Source organism: Aphelocoma coerulescens, chromosome 6, assembly GCF_041296385.1.
Source record: "Aphelocoma coerulescens isolate FSJ_1873_10779 chromosome 6, UR_Acoe_1.0, whole genome shotgun sequence".
Taxonomy (NCBI): Eukaryota; Metazoa; Chordata; class Aves; order Passeriformes; family Corvidae; genus Aphelocoma; species Aphelocoma coerulescens.
Window position 1 is genome coordinate 11089261 of NC_091020.1, and position 15491 is coordinate 11104751.

At 36.3% G+C, this 15491-nt stretch overlaps 1 protein-coding gene across 9 annotated transcripts in view; it reads right to left on the reverse strand.

Annotated features, from left to right (window-relative positions):
* The window catches only part of NRG3 (neuregulin 3), a 667244-nt gene that overhangs the window by 462735 nt on the left and 189018 nt on the right, over nucleotides 1-15491 (reverse strand). The gene's annotated exons all lie outside the window — the stretch shown is intronic.

Sequence of the window (15491 nt, forward strand, 5' to 3'; positions counted from 1 at the left end):
AATGACTGGCTGCATATCTGTGAGTTTTAAAGTATAACATTGCTTACATGTTTAATTCTTGCTCTGTAAATATTCTGCTACAGTACAATAAATAATTTCCAATTGCACTGGACCCTGAAGTGATTGAAATATTTATATAGTGGCAGAGTTAGATGAATTATTCTGTAGTGAAATATTTAATTATCTTGAGAAAGGTTCCCAAAATTGAACGGTTTGAAAAATTACCTTTTAAAATCCATTTTAGAGACATTATTAAAATCTTGATTAAAGAAAAGACAAAGATTATTATGACAAGGTAAAGCCCCCACCAAGATGTGGATTTGTTTAGATACAAATATTTTGCAATGAGTAATTGCAAAGCTAAGACAAATTACACTTTCTTCTTCACAGAAGATTCTAGTTCATGAGCAGATGGAGCATATTTGCATGTTTAATATAATCTCCTCTGCTCCTCACTTCAATGCATTCAGATATGGACATTATTATTTACTATCTCCACAAACTACATTTAACCTCCCCCAGCTCAGAAAAGCCATGAAAAGACTATAATCTTTTAGAGCTCTCTGAATTCCTACATATTCATTTTACCTTCCTGACATCTCCCACATATATGAATTATTTTAATTTTTCTGAACAATTTGTAGCAAAATGATGACAAGAAATATGAGAGAAAAGAATTGTAAAGTCCCAAAGACTGTTAAGTATTTATAGAAATGCACTAAACTACAATCACATATATTCTTTCCTAGCTTATTGGCAATCAAGAAAACAGATGTACAGTGTGCACACCAAATTATGTTAAGTGCCCAAAGCACAATTTGGAATAAACTGAATTTCCTTGAAAATACGTGTAGAAGCTAAAATTTCCTTTTTAGTTAAGACATAGATTCAAATCAGACACAAGCTGGTTTGATACTGTTTTGATGACTTTCACAGAGATTTCTTATTATGTGGTTAGTTACCACTGGATATGTACCTTTATTACAAGAAAACTCACATAGTATTCTGAGGGGCAATTCTGTCCCAGTTTTAAACTGGATTTGTCAGCAATAGCACAGATGGGAGACTATTTTCTGAGAGACAATGATCAAGAGAGCTGCCAGAGTAGAAATAGAAAAAACCAAAAGTTTTGAACAGAAACAACAAGGCACACAATGCTGTGAGTGGTGTTTACCTTAATGTGCATGATACTCTGCATAGCTTCTTATCCTCACTTTTACTGTGAGGATAGCATCACTTAGAATTTGGTGTCTTAATAATTAATGTATACACAAATTCTTGTAAGATATCTAAAATCTACTGTGCATAGATAGATAAGGAAAACATATCTCAAATACAAATAAGAGCAACTTCAGTGCTGAAAACAAAAAAAAAAACCAGCAAAATACAAATTAGACTGTGGGAATGTGCTCTCTCTGCACCATTTTTGCCCAGAGAGTTTTGATGTTAAGCAGTTTTCACACACATCCACTTGTCAGAGTCACTGTGGACAGATGTTCCCTGTTGTACTGGTTTACACGAGGTATTAAGATCAAAGACTGCCAACAGGAATGGTCTTTCCCACCAGATCCTCTCTACAAACATGAAGGAAGCAGATAAGAGCCATCTGTTATTTTGCCAGTGCAGATGTTAGTTTGTTTTATAAGACCTTTGCTGCATATCCACTTCAACTGGGATAAACTTCACTTGGTTTACACTGGGAACAAGGAGCAGTGTGTACATTCTGAAAGGCAGCTAACAGCCCTTTAATGGAACTCATGATAACTTTTTACAGTGGGACAGAATGGCAGGAAGTACAGTTCCTAAAACAATACTGAAAATAAAAACCAGTCAAAAAATGAAAGTTGGAAAAAAACTTGTGTCACTTTTGCCAAAAATTTGATTAAATGTTTGCTTGAAAACTCGGTTTGTTAAATTTTGAATATAGCCTGATTAGCAAGAATAACCGGGGGATCTCACAGCTGCATGAATATTCCTTTTATTTCTACTTTCCCTTTTTTCTCTATTATCTTTTCTTAAAATTATTTTTGCAATAAAAGTCCTACAGCTCCTCTGTTCTTTGTTATATACTGACTCAATCATCCTCCCTATTTTAACCAAGGTTTCTGCTTTGAGTCTTGGCTTTGTGTTATGAATTCTGCCCCATTTTAATGTCACAGGTTTTTATCTCTCCAGTCAGAACGGGAAAGATAAGAACTCAAAAGAAAAAAACTAACACAAAGTCCCACCTTATAGAAACAGAACAATCTGTTCATCCCTAATCTCTCAAATTGATGTTATGATTTGGTCTTGGTAGTAAAACTGGGATAAATGCTAATATTCTAAGAAGAGTTTAAAATAGGTACACATATTTGCATGCAAAATATACAAACATGTTTTTGCCTGTAGCCTAAGACAACACAATTTTAAGAATACTTTCTTAATACCAGCCTAATAATTTTCAATTGTTTTGTTTTCATAGTACTAAAATAATTAAAGTTCTTCTAAATACAATATTATGGAGTGCAACAAAAGCATTTAGCCTCGTATTGGCAAAAACTTACCAATAGGCTCATTCCTTATGAAAGCCCCACTGGTCATTTGAAGAGCAGACAGAAAGGTCAGAAGCATCACATCACACCACCAAGATGCACATCTCTCTAGGAAGAGCTTGTCTCTAGGGGGCACATGTCAATTCTGAGCCTCAAGTCTGCTCTCTCTTTACATGCCATGTTACTCCCCTGAAATATGGCTGCAGTTTTTCTCTGCACTCTGGGGCTGCATACACACATTGCAGTGGAAAGAGAGTGCACATATGACACAACTTTGAGATTCAGAGACTAAAGTTTCATTTCTGCCTTGATTTTCAAAGCAGAAAAATAGTATTTTTCCCCTCACCTAAAATTTAAATTGCTGTGCACCTTCTATCTCCTTTCTTGCATAGTTTCATAGCCCACTAGTCAGAAACTCTCATGCTGGTTGATTGTGAGACTAATCAGCATTCCAGCTCGGTTTACCTGCCAGGTACATACAGAAGATCCTTTACCTGAGCCAAAACTTATATTTCTTTCTTTGCAGTTTCCTGACTGCACCATAGATCAATCTCACAGAATCAGAAATCTTCAAGAGACTCTGATTTCACACAGTATGAGGCCTTTCCTTTCAAATTGCTATTAGTGCTGTTTCAAAGAACCTGTCCTTTCTGACAACAAACTTAACTCGTACAGAAATCTTGGCAGAACACAGATTTTTGTTATGTCAACAACATATAGAGAGAGAGAGAGAGAGAGAGAGAGAGAGAGAGAGAGAGAGAGAGAGAGAGAATTATTGCACATACCTGAGACCATTACATGCTATACCACCTTTCCTTAGGTATAACCAACCAAAGGATCAGTATGTAACCACAAAACACCAAAGCCAGCACATCAGTAATCTAAAAGACACTTCACTAAGTGGCAGATTTTCACTTTCCAGTTGGGCAGGTTGAGACACAACAAGATTTTCACTCAGTAGAAGATCTGCTCTATATGAGCTGTGGATCCTGCTCTCTATTAGATACCACCACATGGTGCAAAGCCCCTTCTATTCCAGTTGTAGAAGCACAAGCTTAACTTTTGATAAAAATTAAATAATAATATGGGACTTGTGTATTCCAATCGTTACATCATTCTAATTTTCCTGCAGTATTCACATTGAAAGTAATGCAGTAACATTTTGAAAGTTGTGCAAAGAACCAGTTGTCCCATTAATATACACTTGTGCCTTGGTAGCTTTTAAAAATGCATCTCTTCTGCCTGTTGTCAAAGTACTGAAAATAATTAGCTGATAATGACTAGATGTGGCAACTTCAGAACTTCAGACACATAACATTTCCATTTAACCATCTATAAATACAGTCATTAAAAGTAAGTAATTACTCCTGACTGATTGTCACTTAGCACATGTGAGTCAGACTTCAGAAATACAGAAAGATCTCGTTTCTGCAAATGCCTGGTCCAAAAAAATTTTAAATGGTGTTCTCCAACATAATTAAAGTACAAAGACAAGGATATTTGTTATTTCAGTTGATGTATCTGGTGGCTAGTAAAGTAAACTATAAGCCAATAAAAGCATCAGTTGCAAAATATTCCTTTCTGAAAAGGGAAGAAAAACAAAAGAAAGGAAGCTAGGAAGACTTTCAGGTGTTTGTGTTTCTCTGTGCAATCACAGCTCTCCAAAAACTCTGTCCATACTCCCAGTCCTTTGGGGATTGCATTTATTGAACTATTAGATCTGCTCTGTCACCATCCTGCTGAGAAATTCTCACAGAGAAGTGCATTGATTAATTCTGTTGTTGTGCAGAGGTTATCTGGTACATATCTTAGTCCAAAAAAAGGGGGAAAGAATGACAAGTTGAGCACCACCATCATCAACCTGATATTTAGGCTAAAGGAAAGTCCTTGAATTAAAGAATTTAGTCCAATACTGTAAAGAAATATAGGTAAGTACAAATACAAACCATCAATGTAACAAAGGTCTTTGTGATTAAGGATGCCTTATCTTAACAGAAAATGGAAGAACAACTACTCCCCTTTTCATTTCCTCTCAGTTTTTCTCAGCCCAGATATACCACTGAGTAGCCATTTACTAAAGAAACAGTAGACACAGGGGCAGACTGGCTAAATGACACTTAGGCAGTAACAAACTCCTTCCTACACATTAGCACATACTTATTGTAGTAATGATCAGTGAGGTTCAGCAGTCAAGAGAACATATCTGAAAACTATAAAAATCACTAAGTTCTACACTTCCACAGTTTCTCCTCTTTTGGGTAATACCTGCATTTAGCTTTTCATTTCTAAGTAGGAGAGAAAGTAGCTTTCTGCCTTCAGAAACTCCTGCACATGTACAATGGAAGTTGGTGTCCTTTGCCATTACATTTGTTAGCTGAGAAGGCTTTTGTGGTGATGGACCCTCCTTTTCTTCTTCTCACTAAAGAGAAAAGATTATTTGCTGAAGTTGGGAGAGGGTTTTAGTAATGAGTTTGAGAAACAGAACATTGAGTAACTTCAGAAACAAAGAATGATGACTTTTCATACCAAAGAAGTGCAGTTTTAATTTTTGATGGAAAAATTAAGCAAACATTTCCATTTCCTGAAGAAAGATGACAGTGATGGGCAAGGATTAAGGAATTAATAGTCCAAAATAAATCTGGACTATAATCCAAGTCCTTGCCATTCTCCAGCATTAAACATTTACGACATTGTATTCAGTCATTCATGCAACTTCTATTTTCTTTTCCAGATATAGGAAAATTCAATTGTACTGCCCTAATATTTTAGCAGATTCTAAATATTTCTTGCTGTTAATCCACCCTAGATTTATGAATTAGAATTTATGCAGTTATATGGTATTATTTCATGCTATGAGTATCCTGGGATGTGGAATTGTATGTGCTGAAAGGACTAGGTAAACTGAGATGATCAAAGACAATGTATCCTCACTTATGTTTGAGTGTCTGCTGCAAGTTCGTCTGTGTGTTTACTTGGTAATTCATGGGCCACCTCTGGGGATGAAGAATCTCTTTCCCACAGCAGGATTGGCAGCTGTACAACTGGTGTTACAAACAACACTTAGATCAACAATACTCCAGAAGAGATTAGACTCAAACACAGACATGCCTTACAGTAATTCTGCATTTTTGGTTATGTCCTCTAGAAGACAATCTTAAGTCAGATGACAGAAATCTAAGAAGTCAGAAAATAGATGATATGTGACCCCTGGTTAGTGTTCAGTGGGCAAATAAGAATCCTATCAAAAGATTATGCTATCATTAATGAAAAGCTTCCTGAGTGGGGAAAATGAAATTGTAGCTAAGATCTATTATATTTCCAGTGACATCCAAACATGCACAAAACAGAGCATGATCAATTTATGTTCATCACCAGAAACCACAAAAGAAATAAAGCACCCTGAACACTTTCTTGTACAAGCAGACTGCTTGATGTAGTTTTGTTAAAATTATATAGGAAAAAAGCTTGCTGAGTATTTATCTTTTTATAGATGTTCAGACAACTATATAATACATAAAATATATCCATTTTAAAATATACATGAAATATGAGTCTATGAGTACACAACAAATTCTGTACAAAAAAGTGCAAACAGTCCACAGAATGTAAGTCCTGATTCCTCTACATTTGTCCTCAGGGATATGCTGCAAAACCTTCCCTCTTCATATCTACCAGGAAATCTGTAGCCATTCCTACAAATATTCAAAACCCACTCAAACATCAAGGGCTAAATGCTTCCACTGTTTATGGAGTGCATTTCAAGGATGCATTCAGTGAAGCAATTTGTGACCTGCTTGGATAAATAACTACTGTTTGTCCATCTGTCCTTTCTTCCTTTGTCATTTGTTTGTTTGTTAACTGGTGTTGAACTTCCATCAGTTTGAAGAAGAACTGAGACATGCTAAGGAGAAACAGAAACTGAACTCAGGAAGAGCAAGCATAAAATGCAAATGTACTTAATAAACTAATGCTGTTTGAAAATCTCATCCAATATGTGATGCTTTCAAGTAACCATGGTTTGTTTGAATGCTTTTTGATTCGTGAAAGATTAAATGTTGCTTACTTTTTCCATCACAGAATATACTAGATGCAATCCTCTCTTATTCTTACCTGGAAAAAAGCCCCAAAAGATCCAAAGAAGTCTTCCAGCAAGGTCACACCTCTCAATGCTACCTAGCCTACTATAAAGAAACAGTGAAAAAATGAAGCTGCTTTCCAGCTCTAATACTGATCTGCTGCATATCAGCAAGAAGTGAATTCATTATATTGCTGCATCTTTTTCCCTCTTTGACTTAGAGAGATTGAAAATTCCTTTAAGCGAACACTGTTTCTTCCTGTGCCTAACACAGTGGTTTGGATGAAGATTTCATGCACTTCTGCAGTGTAAGAAATAAAGACACACATAACAAATAATAAATTTGGTGAGCACATTCACATTTAATTTTAAACTGAGGGCCCCTAGGTACTTATATCATACCTCTGTACAGCCCTCAGAATGACTTTTAAAACCAAGTCAGGTCTACTTACAAGCACCAGTACTTTGCATCACAAGAATATATATTAAAGTTAATGGAATTTCTGACAGGAAAACACAATGGTCATATGAAAAGTAGGACCTTGTCCTATAAGATTATCAGCAGAACCAGGATTCTAAACTCTCTATGCATTTAGGGGATTTTTTTTTTTTTAATTTCTTCCCAGGATGAATTAATTATGAATGATGAATCTGTATGAATACACTGTTCTAGGTCAGCCTAATAAGATACGTCAAAATGGCTTGTTAAATATTAAAAAAAGCACTCAAAGCTCTATTCATTTTAGGGCTATACATATACAGACCTTCTGGTTTTGTTTTTATTTCTATTTTTAAGAGCTATTAGGGCCCTTTTCCAGTTACTCTAACAAGATATATAAATATCATATTAAATATCTGGAAACTATAATCTCAAGTATCCTGAAACAGAAATAAAGACTGGAGGACAAAGACAAATGCTATTGAAGCCAAATGTACATTGTTATTTATTATAAACAGAGAGGAAAATAAGACTGCCTGTTGGTTTCACAGTGCTCAGGTCTGGAGAATATTTAAGTTTGCCAAGAACTGAATTTTCAAATATTTTTTGACAAGCTATACTCAACAGCTGTGGCATGTCACCTTCTCTATCCCCACAGATACACACCTATTGCTCACCAAACTCCAAAGAAATAGGTCCCTGTATCATACAAACCATTACTCTACTCAGAATCTTCATAGACTCCCGCGTTACCTCTGCACTGGAGAACTAAACATTTCAGAGATTGTTCTCAGTTTCAATCAAATGGTGCTGAATCACTGGCTTCCCCCAGTACTCTGAATAGAAGGGAACAGAGAATGCCACCTTCCCTAAGGGAAGAAGGATCACATCACTGACACATTTTTTTGTACAGTTTAGCAGCCAGCAATGGCTTTTCTGGCATGGTATCAGAATTAAAGGAATGATCTTACACTGTTTTCAAGAATGCAATACAAAATGTTAATCATTGTCAGTTCCTAGAAGATGTTGTTATGCAACACAGACACAATATCTGCCAAAGTTAATTAAATGGGTGAACATCCTGTCAAATTCTGAAATATCTGAAGAACAGAATGCCTGGGGTTGGGAGAAATCTTATGGATCATCTAGTTCCAGCACAGTACTTGCGTTCACACTAGAATGGTTTCTCTGTGGCTTGTCCTACTGCTAGAATTCTGGAAAAGTTACAAATTATGGCCAATTATTATTCTATTGTTCTTCCAAATTTATGTATTTTTAACAGTATAGAGGTGGCTTAACATGAAAGCAAACTTACAGCAGATGACTGTTCTTTCAGTGTCCTAGCATATTGTGAATAAGGAAAAATAAAGAGGAATCTTTAAAATGTTGGATAAAATTTTCTCTGAAAGCCAGAACTCAATATATAGGTATTTTTCTATATCCCGCCTAAGCCCTGAAATGAGACTTGATACTCAGACCTTCCTTATGCATAGATCTTCTCCTGTTCATCTCTTTTACATAGGGTAAATCTTCACAAATATGTGCAAGGTGGGCGTTAGGAAAGGAAGAAAAAGGTGAAACAAGTCCTATAGTTTGTATGAATGTATATGATTTAGCTCTGCTTCCCTTACCTGCCTTTTTCCCTCTTGCCCCCAAAAGGGAAGAAGGAGGAAAGCCTTTCCCATAAGTCCTGAAAACATGACATTCTTTCAACTGTTCATTTCAAGTAAAATTTTAAACCAGAACTTTTGAAAGCTCCAGACAGTGAAAAAAATTAAAAAGCCATTTTTCATGAAGATCAAGTTTCTATTCAAAAGTCTGCAATAAACTCCTGTAAGGAGAGCTATAGTGAGGTTGCCAGGCTGACAGAAGAAAGTCAATTTCATCTGACAATTTGTCCTGGCCATGAAAGACAGCTCAGTGCTTCTCAAGTTTGGTGTTTAAAAACTCAGTAATCTCCTGCCAAAGCAAGAGAGGAGTTGGAGTTTCAATTTATACTAAAGCTGTGAAAATAACACTGAAAGTTTTAGCATCAGTGGCAAGGGAAAATCCGTGGCACAGGTCAAAAAATCACCCACCTCCTCTCAGTTTCTGGCTAACCCTGTATCTGCTTTTTGGGATTACTGCCTCCATTATGACAACATCTGCTTCCTTTTGTCCCATCCAGTTAGTCCCCAGATTCCTCTCAATATCCAGCAGGTATCATTTTTCAGTACCACTACACAGGATCTTACCTAGAATGACCTAAGCCCTTTTCAAATGGAAACCAGACAAAAACATTTTCCCGGGGTGGGCTGGGGGAAAGTGCCTTCTCTTAATTACATTATATAGAGTTCTGATTTTGCAGAAACCATCTTCACTTCTAGATACCACAGAATCTAATCCTAGGAAATCCAACACACAAGGATAGAAAAAAAACCCTATTTGAAACACTGTAGCATGTTGAGAACGCAATTTGAAGACAGCACTCCACAGTGGCCAAGAGCTTCCCTATTTTCCATTCCATAGGCTTGGACCATGTAGAAGCACTGAGCTTCTACACTAATATTTGCAGAACTCCTCTTTCCCTTTTCAATTTTGTTCAATGAAGCCTTTTATTCTGTTACCTATTTCTTCTGAAGAACACAATTTATACACTGGAACATTAGAACATTTGATTTCATGTTACCAACATGTCCTCTGAGTAATAAATGGAATAGAATGTCAAGACGCCTTAAAGGCCTGTAAATGTGCCTGGAGAGTCACTCAGCTACATCCTTTCCCTAGGGGAGGAATATTTACTGACTTGTAATTGCAACATTTGAAAGAAATTTTTAAAATCAATTTTGACAGTGTATTTTTGGTCTTTTTCTTATTTACATTCCACTTCTCTTTTTTTCTATTCCTTTTCAACAGCTGTTATTTTTTCTCCAATCCTACCTATGTTTTTCCCTCCCTCACATTTACCTCATCATCTACTCTAACAAAACATACACATTTTCTTCTCTTTACCAAAACTGTTACATCTGAATTAATAAAATGTTTAAAAAGATATAGGATTGCTTTTGGTGGTTAGGGACATATAACATCAGCCATGAAGCATATCTAAATCAATACACTTCCACATATCGGAACAGCATGTGGCAGTACAGCATTATGAAATTTATAATTGCATCAGATCAGTGATTTCCCAATAGCTCTCTCTCTATAATAACTAATTTCAAGCTAGAAGTCCCACTGGTGACCTACAAAAGAAAGAGGGAAAATAGGACATTTCACTGAGGAATGCTAAGCTGATGCTGCAAGGACTATACTCCACATCGTAGAGTGATTTACTGTACTTTTTTGCTACAAAAAAATGAAATTAATAACTTAATAAACATTTATAATCTGACCTTTGCAGATAATTTTAAGGGTTTTATTGACTTTTTTTTCCCCTATCATTTACAAAAATAATCCTAGTCTGATACACAGAGCAAGGAACAAAAGATAGTAAAGTATTATAAGAGAATAATAATACATTTAAAAAATAACACTAAGTAAAATAATATATAAATAAATTTTAAAAAATATTTAAAGATTAAAAAATTCTCTGACAGTATGGGACCTCTAAATATGAATCTAAAACTTATGCACAGCATGCTTTAGTTTTTAAGGTTACTTCAGAATTTAGCCTGAAATGCACACGGAGAACATAAGGATCCATAATGGATTCCTGTGGCAAATAAGCACCACATTTCCTTTTCTCAAGAGGAAAAGGCACAGTCATTCAAGAGGTAAATGTGCAGTCATAAAGAGGAAGTTGAGATAATTTCTGGCAGCTATAGGAATAAAAAAAAATACATGGTTAAACATTCCATTCTGTATTCTGAATCACAACATTAAATTAGTCAGAGGAAAAACCTTTCAACATTATTTGGTTATAGAAAAATTGTTCACAATGGTATTGTATCCTGTCACACCTGCCTGCCCAGTATAAAACACATGAAATATATTCCATTGCAATTGTATAGCTACTCATACTTTGCAGCTATATATTAAAACTATAACAATAATCCTGTGTGACCATCCTTCAGGAAAAAATAAATTTAAAAAAAATCACAACACATGGCTGGTGTTCCCCTGCTCTGTGATATCAAAGCCACCTTGCCACAGCCAGCCCAGCACACTGGCAGCCAGAGAAGTTCTGTGGCTGCCTGGGGACCTCCTGTGCCTCCCCACCCCGAGGAGCCTGCAGAGACATCTGCTGTCCTCATTTTGTTTATAAATATCTGGGTATTCAAAGGCACATCAGTCCAGGGTCTACAGCTGGGAAGAGGCACAGACCCTCAATCCAGCTTTCCTTGGTTTGAGTAGCTCATGCATTAGCAGGAAAGCTGGAGCACCAGCTACTGTCCTGATGGTGGCACCTCTTACTCACGGGGTAGACTTTACTCTCTCAAACTCCAGGAAAACTCATAGTCAGAAATTTTGGCAGAAAGCCTGAGGGCCTCAGAAGCCAATGTTCCAATGTCCATTCACTCTATGGTACAAACTCAAACATAAAAGCCCCTGAGCTGGTTTTGGCTGGGGCAGGGTTAATTTTATTCACAGTGGCAGTTCTGGGCTGAGCACAGTGAGATGTTTTGGTTATTGCTGAGCAGGCCTTGCACAGAGCTGAGGTCTTTCTGCTTTCCATACTGATATACTGGTGAGGAAGTTGGGAGTGCATGGGAGGGTGGGAGGAGACACAGCCAGGACAGGTGACCCCAACTGACCAAAGGGAAATTTTGGTTCATTTGACATCATGCTCTGTAGATAAAGTGGGGGGAAGAAGGAGGAAGGAGGGGACATTTTAAGTGATGGCATTTGTCTTCCCAAGCACCTGTTTTGTGTGATGGGGCCCTGCTCTCCCAGAGATGGCCAAACACCTGCCTGCCCATGGGAAGCAGTGAATTAATTCCTTCTTGTGGTTTCTTGTATGTGCAGCTTTTGCTTTCTCTATTAAACTGTCTTTATCTCAACCTAGGAGTTTTCTGCCTCTTATGTTCCTGATTCTCTCCCTGATGCTGTGGGGGCTGAGGAGTGGCTGCGTGGGGCGTGGCTGCTGGCTGGGGTTACACCACAACACCTCCATGGGCAGGTGTGGAAAAGTTTATCAATTCACACTCCACCAGCAAGCCCCAAGGACTGACCTCTGCTGAGCTCCAAAGCACGTGCCAGAACTCAGCATGGGCCCCTGATGTCCTTGTCACAGGACCATAAATGGTGTTCCTAAAAGCAGACAGCTTTTTCCTCTTCCAAATGTTTAGCACAAATGTCACTACATTACTTTTAAAGTATAAGTCACTGTATAACCTCTGTTTTGTTAAAGGCCCAAGGGTGCACTTAGCATCTAGAGCACAACTATCACATTATACAAGGGGAACCAAAGAAACACAATTCTATAGACTGAGGAGAAAAAAGAAATTAAACCACCTCCATTACAGAGATAACCACTGGTTAAATTTTGTTATAGGACATTAAGAAATTACTCATACACTCCCATTACTGAGGAATCAGGTTTGCTTTCATGTCAAAACATTATATAAAAAGCTCCCATTTTTGTAATATTTCCCTCCTATATATTTATGTATCTATTAAAAGCATCACTAATTATTTGCTATTAAGAATGAGCTAATTAGATCTTGCACTGTGTGAAAGAGATACAAAGTATGTAACACGTGTTCCATTAAAATAGCTGCAAACAAATGAAAACACAGAGAGTTCCAAGAAAAAGAGCTGACAAACCAACTATGCTTTGGTTACCTTGGATGAAAAGCTGAATTACAAACTTACATAAAATATAAATATCAACAACAAAATAAAAACAACCCAAATCTATCATATTTGACTTTTTCAAAACCAGTTGAAAAACCTGCAGGGAAATACCTCAATTACATAACATTTATTTAACAAATACCTTGTTCTACCACCCTTGTGACTATATTTAAACCAAGGAGTTATAATTACAGAATTTACAAAGAAATAATAATCTGCCAATTACTGTTGGTTTACTTTGTTAAAATTTATAATTGAGGTTTAAAAGGCTAAAATTATTCAAATAGAATAAGACTACCTGGGGTGAAATATTTTAAATTGATAAATAAAGTGTTTTGAAACAAACCCCACTGTATTTGTAGAACCAAATTTCACCAGGCACCTTGGGAAAGATATTATGTAGACTTGGAAGCCACAGGTGGATTTGTTTGTTTTAGTTTTGATAAGCATAATCCTCTTCCCTGTTCCATTTTTAAGAATAACAACTTATACAAAGACTTAAAGTAGTCTCTTTTGAGTCACCTTGTATCTCAGCCAGCATTCCTACTGTTAGAAATCATCTTTGCACTGCTTTGGAAGACAAGAGAAATTTTTAAAGCTCGCCATGTTCTGCTTTGACTACAATATACTCTTCAGATTGGTAGAAGTGCCAAAAGAGCATCTTTGATATGGTCCCCATTTGCTGATGAGTTATTTATCCTTCACAGGTAAAAATTTGCAGCTAATAATCTGCAAGTGGAGGCAGATCAATGGTCTGAGTAGTATTAACTTGCCTTTTGGCTTAAGGCCAAAACAGAAGCTGGGTTCAGGCTCCAGTCCTTCAGATACCTAACAGAAACATACCCTATTAGCAACTCCATCTAACAATTCTTACCTGTTCAACCTTTTCTTACTAGTGGATTTTAATTAATTATTGATTTTTAATGCACTCTTAATGTCTGAACACTCACGGACATAATTAGCACTTCTAGAAGGAAAATGAATCCCAATAAATAAATGAAGTAATAGAAAACCATTGCCTTCCCTATGTACAGAACCTGAGCTGTTAATGCTTTCACACTCTGATCCCTGAGCATGTAGTGAGTTGCACGACTTAGATTTTTCCAAACTACACAGATAAAGCCTAAACAGGCCAAGATTTAATAAGGCAGCTATGTATTAAAAAAAAGTCTTATCTGAAAAGATACATTTATTTCTCATATTCTATAAGTTATATCCCAATTAGATATTGAACATGTAACTTAATCGAGGATAACTTAGAGACCTAATTATGGATAATCCAAAGTGTGTAGCCCTGTAAAGCAACAGCTTAGCTCAAACACCTAAAGGCAAAACATAGTTGTTATTATTATTATATATAAACTAAACCAAGCCAAAGAGCAGTCATGCAGTGGTATGCAAAAGTTCTCACAGGTCAAGAATAAAGGCATAACAGCCAAGTTTTGTAATCAATTCTATACATGCTTGCACATACAGATGTATTCCTTAGTTTTTCTTTCTGACAACAGTAAAAAGACCTGCCTCTACTTCAAAGAACTTCTGATGGAAACTGCACTGTTTTTATTCTAAGAGTATAGAAAAGGAATGCAATGGTAAGCAAAATCCATTACATGAAATTAACAAAGTGTGTCTTTTCAAAACTAATGAAGAATTCTCAGAGTCAGGAAGAAACTTCCAAAATTTCATTCTTCTAGCCTTAGAAAATTCTGAAGGTGAGAAACATTAGCTCCACAAAAGTTTCTTTTTAAATTGTCATTAATTTGCTGTTCAAGATAGAACAGTACTTCAAAGGTCAGTCATCTGCTAAGATAAAAGCAGAAATAGTCCAAATAAGGAGTAAAGTGAAGGATGAATAGCCAAGATTTTTCTGATGGAATTTATCTATTGATCCATTGAATATCTATAAAGTTACCCTCACCAGAAGGCGAGGGAAGATGTTCTGAATTAGTTCTATTCTGATGTTTAGATAACCAAAGGTTGAGCAATCTGATGTTGATTACCAGGCTGATCAGAGGAAATCCTGTATTTCCCCTCCTATGAGGTTTCTCAGTAATAACCATGCCAAGGTTTAGATTTTACAATGACAAAACACAAGACTACATTTAATAGTACTTATTTTACTGCAACTGGTAATATACTTGATTATCTTTGTTAGTGATTGTGCTGAAAAGAATCACACCAAGTGTCAAGCTGAGCTACGAATTAATTAACGTTTTTGGTACAGAATTCATGCCTCAAGGCTTGCAGTTCCAAATGTCGCTGTATTCCTTTTATTAAAAGCACTTTTTCAGAGGAATAAACTGGTTTTGCAGCCTGCACAATTGATGTCAGTGTTATATAAAGGTAAATACTTCTGGTGTGAACATCTGATAAAGAAACACATTTGTAAAACATGATACGTCACTGCCATTGTGCCATCTGTCAGGTAGTGTGTAATTATGGAAACATCATTCATTTCAAACCCTTGGATAAAAACAGTGTATCTGGCAAAGATGGTGAAATAAAGGCAGCTTCAGTCTGTAATCATTAAGTCAGTGACAGGTTTGAAATTCATTCATGCCAGTTTCTATAACTACAGCATTGTGCCAGTTAAAAGCAATAGCTTTTAAAAAATATAATTTAATTTATACCAGGTAACCTCAGAACTATAAATGATGGTCATAAGTGA